At 42.3% G+C, this 9316-nt stretch overlaps 1 pseudogene; it reads right to left on the bottom strand.

Annotated features, from left to right (window-relative positions):
- Window positions 1-5643: 5643 nt before the first annotated feature.
- LOC112062702 (centromere protein V-like protein 3) overlaps window positions 5644-9316 on the bottom strand; it is a 44408-nt pseudogene continuing 40735 nt past the window's right edge.

Genomic DNA, 9316 nt, shown 5'->3' with positions numbered 1-9316 from the left:
CTCAGGATAGAAACAGGATGCCCACCATCAAGCCATCAACCACTGCATCCACCCCCCAACAGTGCACCCTCAGGAGACTCAAGATGAGAGAGCACAGGATACTGGCCCCAGATAGCTGAGGTGCATATCAAAGGAATGATTTCATTGAGCCCAGAATTTTGAATCTTCCTATACATAGAAAAGCACTAAATTCATTAACTTGAGATATCTGGTTTTCTTTAATCAACAGTAATATTTTGAGGTTCCAGCTACCTGGTCTTTGTTGCAAAAACTCCTATATGTCCTGGCTCCTCCCTTACCTCTTCAGAGCTGTCCCTCAGAGCTATCTGAGAGGCTGTGTCCCGGGGGTAAGTCCTCAGTTTTGTCCTCCAAATAAAACTTAATTCTCAACTTTTACATTGTGCATTTTTTTCAGTCGACAAGTACATACCACACTAGTATTAAAAAAAGGCACTATGACAGCTGGAAGTCTGAGTTTATAGGGTAAGGATAAAAAGAAGATAGAAATAATGCATCCACGTCAATTTCTTATTCACATGTCACAGGCAAAGATGGATGAACAGACATGGCTAAGGACTGGAAATTTATTGATAGGGGTTCTTTTCTTAAGATACTAAATAGTGCAAGATCTTATTCAGCCAGAAAAAGAAAACTGAAAATAGAATCTGGGAGCAATGATTTTATTAAAGATTTCCTATTTCCCTGTGCCATGCGGCTGCTTCCCACTAGCTATCCACCCTACGTTTGGTGGTGTATATATGTCCATGCCACTCTCTCACTTCGTCACAGCTTACCCTTCCCCCTCCCCATATCCTCAAGTCCATGCTCTAGTAGGTCTGTGAGAAGAGACACACAGAAAGAGACAGGTCTTCTTTTTCTGCTTGACACTGTTTTTCCTGGTTGTAATTCCTGCAACAGTTATTGTAGAGGAAAGCATGCCACCCACTGGGGTTCTTTCCCAGAGACTCTGAGAAAGAAAGCTTCACCCATTCCCTTTGAATTTCTCAAGTGCTGCAACAAAATCATCCAGTAATGTGACATTACTTACAATGTCCACCGGAGGGCGATATGCTCCTACTGATACCACCTGTTGCATAATCTGCGAGGACTAACTTAGTTACTTATAGTATTAAGAACACATAATAAATTAAATAAGTAAAATAAAAGATGCCCCTTCGATATATGTAAAGACATAGAGGAAAAGATGTAAATGGCACCAGTCCTGCCCCCACTCCCATTTCCTTACCCGTGGTCCCAGGGTAGACTGGATTCCCAGGGGTCCTGGAATGCTTCTGTTCCACACTGATGTGTGACACAGGGCACAGAGTTAATGGTTTCCCCTGGAGTATAGCTGGTCTTCTTAGGTTCCTTTGTATCTCATCCTGGAGAGAGGACAAGATTAGGAGATGAGTATTATTATTGTAACCATTTTAGAGATGAGGACCCTGAAACTGAATCCCAGAGAAGTTTATTATCTGGTCCAAGAATAGGGGCCTCATCTCTGTGCTCCCACAGCACTCTGTTCTTTCCCTAGCCACACTCTGTTGTAAGCTGACTGTTATTTGTCTTTCTCATCCACTAGATGGAAGTGATAGATGCCTAGGGACTGCATTTTTTAATATATATAAATTTATTTATTTATTTTTGGCTGCACTGGGTCTTCGTTGCTGTGCGTGGGCTTTCTCTAGTTGCGGTGAGCGGGGGCTACTCTTCGTTGTGGTGAGCGGGCTTCTCATTGCGGTGGCTTCTCTTGTTGCGGAGCATGGGCTCTAGGCGCGCGGGCTTCAGTAGTTGTGGCACATGGGCTCAGTACTTGTGGCTCGCGGGCTCTAGAGCACAGGCTCAGTAGTTGTGGCACACGGGCTTAGCTCTGCGGCATGTGGGATCTTCCCGGACCAGGGCTCGAACCCGTGTCCCCTGCATAGGCAGGTGGATTCTTAACCACTGCACCATCAGGAAGTCCCTGCATTTAAAAAAAATTATTAAAAATTTAAAAAGTTTATTTTATTGAAGTATGATTTGATTTACAGTGTTGTGTTAATTTCTACTATACAGCAGAGTGATTCAGTTATACATATACATATACATTCTTTTTCATGTTCATTTCCATTATGGTTTATCATAGGATACTGAATGTAGTTCCCTGTGCTATACAGTAGGACCTTGTAGTTTATCCATCCTATATATAATAATTTGCATCTGTTAATCCCAAACTCCCAATCCATCCCTCTCCCACTCCCCTCCTCCTTGGCAACCACAAGTCTTTTCTCTATATTCATGAGTCTGTTTCTGTTTTGTTTCATTTGTGTCATATTTTAGATTCCACATATAAGTGATATCATATGGTGTTTGTCTTTCTCTGTCTGACTTACTTCACTTAGTACGATAATCTCTAGGTCCATCCATGTTGCTGCAAATGGCATTATTTCATTCTTTTTCATGGCTGAGTAGTGTTCCATTGTATATATATACCACATCTTCTTTATCCATTCATCTGTCGATGGACATTTAGGTTGCTTCCATGTGTTGGCTATTGTAAATAGGGCCGCTATGAACATAGGACTGCATGTATCTTTTCGAATTATGCTTATGTAGGGACTGCATTTTGTTCACTGCTCTATCCTAGCATGGAGAGCAGTGCTAGGCAGCTAGTAGGCATAAAATGGAGTAAAGCTGGAGAGATAATAAGGTATGAGGTGGGGTAGGATGAGGTTCTATCTGACGTGACTCCTCTGTTAGTGGCTTGGATGAATGAAGACAGGAGTATGTCTGAGAGGACAGAGAAGAAATGATGTATGTTGTCTGATGAGTCCATTAAATGGGGAAAGAGCATCTAGCATCCTGCAGACTTGTAGCCTATTACTTCTTCTATCCCATCACTGGACTGCTCTGACTCTCACTTTAAGTGGCCAAAAATGGCACCTGAGAGAATGTATATTAATTATCTGGATCCTAGAGCCAACTACAATCATGATCATTGATCCTTCTTATCAATGCCCTGATATAATAACAGCAACAACACTAGCAAATTCTTATTGCATGCTTGCTAGGTGTCACTCTCTGTGCCAGGAGATTATATGCATGACCTCATTTAAACCTCACAGTGAAGTTGAGTGTGTTTTTTTTCCAGATTTTACAAAGCCAGACATCAGTAGGTAGAAGACTTGGGATTTCAGTCCAGGCCCAAATGCCAAGTCCTTGCTCTTTCCTTGAAGTAAGAGATGCCTAAAGCATGGCACATAGACCACTGTAAGTGTCCACAATGACCTTAATGGTACATGGATGAACATCTCATATACAATTTTAAAGTGTATTATATTTTTTGTGCAATAGAAGAGAAGATGGCTAACACATAAAGAAATTTTGAGGCCTTCTTTGGAGGCAGGGGGAAAAACATTGACATCACACAGCCTGTGCAATACCCTTTAAAGACTCCCTTGAACACCTCTGTCCTTTCCCCTCTGGGTCTAAGCTGCTTATCGCTTCTCTTTCCCTCCAATTCCCCATCCCCAAACACCTGGGAGGTCATCCCCTTGCCCCAACAGCTTGTCCAGTGTCAGGTTCTAGCACTTTCTCTCATCCCTTTTCACCAGCACAACAGTTCTCAACTTTCATTCTCACACCAGCCCAGGACACATACATTGTATGCCAGCTTAACAATGCTGTCTGAAACTCCTGAACATGGGTTTTTAACCAGATAAACTCATGAATGATTTGCACATGGCATAGAGAAGCAGAAAATAGTCAACATTCACTTTGAAAGAAAAGTCACTCTGAGGAAAAGAGAAAAATCATATATACACATTTCTTTGTACAAAAACACTAACATGATAGAAGCATGAAGTCTTGAACCATTTTTTTCTTTCTCTCTCTGGATCCCATCCATTCAGTGGAATGTCATATAGGTGTAACTCTAAGTGCAATTTAGTATTTTCTGACCACCAAGATGATGGAATCTCCTGGGGCATATATGTAAGTTAATGTTCTCCCTCCCTTTCTACCTCTTCTAGCTCAACTCAACCTCTAGATGGTGAAGGGACAAGCTATTCCAAATAACAAAGGAGGAAGCTTGCGGACTAGGGGGACATGTTAGAGAAACCAGGTCATAAATTCCCTCCCTCCAGTTTGGGGTGGGGGATGATGGAAAAACGAGGGGTAGGGATTGAAGGATGATAGCTTCTTTATGTGATGGCACAGTCATGTTACTCACAATTATACATGGAAACATATCTACTTAGTTGGGTTTTATTTATTTAAAAAATACATTTAAATGCTTGAATTATTATTATTATATTTTTTGGCTGCACCATGTGCAGCTTGTAGGATCTTAGCTGCCTGACCAGGGATCGAACCCGGGCCCACGGCAGTGAAAGCAAGGAGTCCTAACCACTGGACCACCAGGGAATTCCCCTGAGTTGGGTTTTAATTTGTTGATAAGTCAAGTTAAGCAATTCAATGCATATTGTATGCCCATCTAATGAAACATATGTACAGAAGAGAAACAGCAAGAAAATGACAAATTGAAAGAACTCCAGACCCTTTTACCCAAGTGCTAGAACACTGAAGATATTTATTGGAACTTTACTCCTATGAAATATTATTGCCTTAGTGAAAAGCTGGAAAAAAACTAAACATCCATCAGAAGTTGGTTAAATAAGTTATGGAAGAGCCATATTTTAAAATTCTATGAAGCCATTAAATGATGATGTTTATACATATCATTTGGCATGAAAAGACACTGACCACCTATTGTTTGATAAAAATCTCCAGTATCAAGAAATTACATATAAATTAATGATGATTTTGTCGTATACAACATAGTAATACATATTTTCTACTTATTAGTATTTATTTCTGAATACTTAACACATGTACAAGATAGGAACTTCAGAACATCAAACAGGGCATACAGTGCACAGATATCTCTCTCACTCTTCTGTCTCCCTGTCCCCCTACCCAGAGACAGATTCCAAAACAAAACCAAGCAAAATGACAGCATCATTTGAAAAATAAGCACAATGAGGTATGTAATACTAATAAATCTTAAACATAGTATATAAAAATACATTAAATAAACAATGTAGCTGAAAATAACACCTATGTCTAACTAGCGAAAAAGTGAGTGCCGACCTAAAACACACACAGGGATAAGCAATAGAAAACGTCCTAAATATGTTTAGGAAACCGTTTGGATATAGTGGTCCTACGTACCAGATGCAACTACTAAAAACAATCCTGTTCACAATAGTGCCATAACCGTACAGTACATATGAACAATCTGCAAATGATTTGTGAGAACTGAGTGATGTAAAAGATGACTTGAAAAAGTAGAGCCACTACTTGCTGATTGGACTGGAAAATTATGATTATCGTTGTACCCAGACAAATGGTGCTCAGGTTTTTTGTTTTTATTGTCATTATGAGCAAGTCCATTGGAAAACACTGGCGGGGCAGGGGTAGAAACTTGGCGCGACATCACGGGTTCACCAATCCAGAAACAGACCTCTTTCACACACTGTCTTTGACAAGCACTGAGGTGGTTCCCTCGTGTTTCAGGTGTGTTGCGGGCCAGTGCCTGCCCCTCTTCGGGAAGAGAGGCAGGGGCTCACTTGGTAGACCCATTCTGGACGGCTCTGTGCTCCTTCATGACCCCCCTCCCCCCAAATCGCCACTGTTGAGCTCCTCGACGACCACGCTGCACACGGTGCCCGCGTCCAGGAAGTGTGAGGCGACGCCGTAAATTCTGGGGTGAGAGACTAACACGTGGAAACTCTGCACCCCGCACCTGCTGCAGAAGCTGTGCAGAGCTGGGTGGGTGCGGGATCGGTACGTCATGATGCTCCTGGCGCCCAGGAAGAGCATGAAACGCGAGACTGGGACGAGGAAGTGTGGGTGCTGCTTCTTCCTGCACAGCCTGCAGCTGCAAACCAGAGCTCACAGGTTTGCAGGGGCCCAGGCTCAAATTTAACCGTGAGGCAGTGGTTCAACCCCAGTGTAGTTCACCAGGCCTGGGCACTCGAAGGTGTCCAACAAACTTGGCCATATGCATGCAGCTGAGGCCTCACAGCTTCCCCAATATCTCCAGCGCTCTGACTGCGCGCCCAGGTGTATCTTGTTGAGGGGGACACGGAGGGCGCCGGCAGCTTCGGGACTTGTGGCACACCTTTGGAGCCCGCCTCCCGGGCCCGCCGCCAATCAGCGCTTCTGCTGAATCCTTACCAGATCCCACCTGGCCGCCGCTGGCCTCCTCCCTGCCGCGTGGCTCCCCACCCGGATTTGGATAGGTGGGCACCGCGTGTCCCTGACCGGGATGGCTGCACAGGCGGCAGCAGGATCCCCGGTTTCCTTTTGGACCAGCGGCTGAACGTTCACGCTGCTCCTCACTCTGCCCAAAGCGCCTGTAGCCTTCAAGTGTGTGCCCACCGCCCCTGGTTTCCCAGTAAGTTACTGAGCAGCCTCATTGCATCAGCCTGATTGACCACTTGTGCTGCGAATAGACCCTTCCCTTGCCCCTATGAAACAGCCTTTACCGGCCTGAAATTCTGGCTGAGCCTATCAGCTGCTGCTTCTCCTAACTACTGTTTTCTATTGGTGATGTAAATCAGCAGCCTAACTTTAAAATATTGAAACACTGAAAATACTGCAGACCTTTTAGCTAGCAGGTAGCAGCAGGCAGAACAGTTCAAAATAAGCATTGTTCACCTAGTAGAGTCAAACTGAGACATACAAAAAGACTTTCAGGGATGAGAGTGTGTAGTGTGTGAGTAGTTGTGCTAAAGTTGGGAGTAGTAAAGATGATGACCCACAATACTGTGTTACAACACACCAGTGGATCCATAGAGAAACTGGATGTTAACTCAATATAGGACAAAAAGTCACTTATTTAAATTCGTTCTCTAAGAACAGGAAGTAAAAGAAGAAACAATACATTAATTTGCCCATCTGTACCAAGAACAAATTAACAAAGTGAGAGAGTGGCATGGACATATATACACCACCAAATGTAAAATGGATAGCTAGTGGGAAGCAGCCGCATGGCACAGGGAGATCAGCTGGGTGGTTTGTGACCACCTAGAGGGGTGGGATAGGGAGGGTGGGAGGGAGGGAGATGCAAGAGGGAAGAGATATGGGAACATGTGTGTATGTATAACTGATTCACTTTGATATATATAGCTGATTCACTTTGATATAAAGCAGAAACTAACACACCATTGTAAAGCAATTATACTCCAATAAAGATGTTAAAAAAAAGAAAGGGGAAAGAGTGGAACCAGCTTTGCCAATGTAGCAAGTTCAGCCAGTAGACTGGGTTCTCCATGGGGGAAAAAAAAACAGTTATGAAGAACAGAGGGGCAGGACAGGAATAAAGGCACAGACGTAGAGAATGGACTTGAGGACACGGGAATGGGGAAGGGTAAGCTGGGATGAAGTGAGAGAGTAGCACTGACATATACACACTGCCAACATAAATTAGATAGCTAGTAGGAAGCAGCTACATAGCACAGGGAGATCAGCTCAGTGCTTTTTGACCACCTAGAGGGGAGGGATAGGGAGGGTGGGAGGGAGACGCAAGAGGGAGGAGATATATGTTTATGTATAGCTGATTCACTTTGTTATACAGCAGAAACTAACACACCATTGTAAAGCAATTATACTCCAATAAAGATGTTTAAAAAATAGCAGAAAAAAAAAAGAAAGAGCATGTCTACAACACAGGAGATCCCTTAGTATTTCCACACCCTGTGATTAAGGACAATGAAGAATTACAAAAACCCAATTCAGACAGGATTGCTAATGGCCCAGACCCTTCAGGAACAAAAGTTTGGGTCACCCCACCATGTAAATAACCATGACCAGCTGAGGTATCTGCTGAAGGCATAGGGAATATGGAATGGGTAGTAGAAGAAGGAAGCTGCAAATACCAACTACAACCATGTGACCAGTTACAGAAATGGGGACTGTAATTGTCATGAGTATTTTCTCCTTATTTTGTTATGAATAAGTTTTTGTGTATATATACATAAAATAAGCATGTATCTTTTTTCTTTCCTTTCTTACCTCCTTATCATATGACATAAGATGTATTAACTTCATATGATAATATTTAAATGTTTTTAATTTTACATCATGGTATTTTTTTTTTTGAGCAGAAACCAGTCTCATTTTATTTGGAAGACCAAGATCGTCATGGCCATAGTTCAGTGGAATGCTACCTAAACTCCATGTGTTTTGAGCAAAAAATCAGGACAGTTACACACTAAGTTTGAATTTGCCTACAGGGGAGAGCTTTCATAGAAATGAATTCCAAACCGTCTTTCCCTCTACATGGGAGATCTGCTGGCTGTAGGGAATCTGGCTGGAATACCAAAAGCTGCCATAAAATGTATATTTTGTTGCCCCTTCTGATTATGTCTGGTTACTGCCATATGGTCTTTATGAATTCACAGTTATTCTTAGAAAATATCCTTAGGGGTGTGGTAAAAATGCACAGGACAGAGAAATATAGGCAAACGAGAGTTTGGTTTCCAACCACAGATTCAACGATCTGGCCCTAAACAAGACTTCTGGCCTTACAACTAAGTGCCTGGGAGTGGAGACAAGAAAACAACAGAAAAATGTAACCAGATCTGTCATTATTACTCCTGGTAGCAAGTGTAAGATGCCTATATTAGTTTCCTAGGGCTGCTATAACAACTTCTCACCAACTGGATGACTTGGAAAAATAGAATTCCATTGTCCCACCATTCTGGAGGCTAGAAGTCTAAAATGAAGGTGTTAGCAGGACCATGCTCCCTCTAAAACCTATAGGGAAGGCTTCGATTCTTCTTAGCTTTTGGTGATTTGCCAGAAGTCTTTGGCATCCCTTGGCTTGTAGATACATCACTAAAATTCTCTGTTTTCACATGGCCTTCTCTCTGGGTGTCTTCTCATTGTCTTCCCTCTGTGTCTGTCTATGTGTCCAAATTTCTCCTTATGACGATATCAGTCATATTGGATTAAGGCCCATCCTGACCTTATTTTAACTTGATTACATCTGCAAAGACCTTATTTCCAAATAAGTTCACATTCTGAGATACTGGGGGTTAGGACTTTTACAGATCTTTTTTCGGGGGATGGGGCATAATTCAACCCATAACCTCCTAATGCAGTTGCATTATTCTTTTTTTTTTCATGGTTGAATAATATTTTATTTATTTATTGTGTGTGTGTGTGTGTGAATCTTTTTTTTAACATCTTTATTGGAGTATAATTGCTTTACAAGACAACCCTCAGAATGGGAGAAAATATTTGCAAATGAAGCAACTGACAAAGGATT

The sequence above is a fragment of the Physeter macrocephalus genome, chromosome 21 (assembly GCF_002837175.3).
Source record: "Physeter macrocephalus isolate SW-GA chromosome 21, ASM283717v5, whole genome shotgun sequence".
Classification (NCBI taxonomy): domain Eukaryota; kingdom Metazoa; phylum Chordata; class Mammalia; order Artiodactyla; family Physeteridae; genus Physeter; species Physeter macrocephalus.
This window is presented reverse-complemented; position numbering and strand designations above follow the sequence as displayed.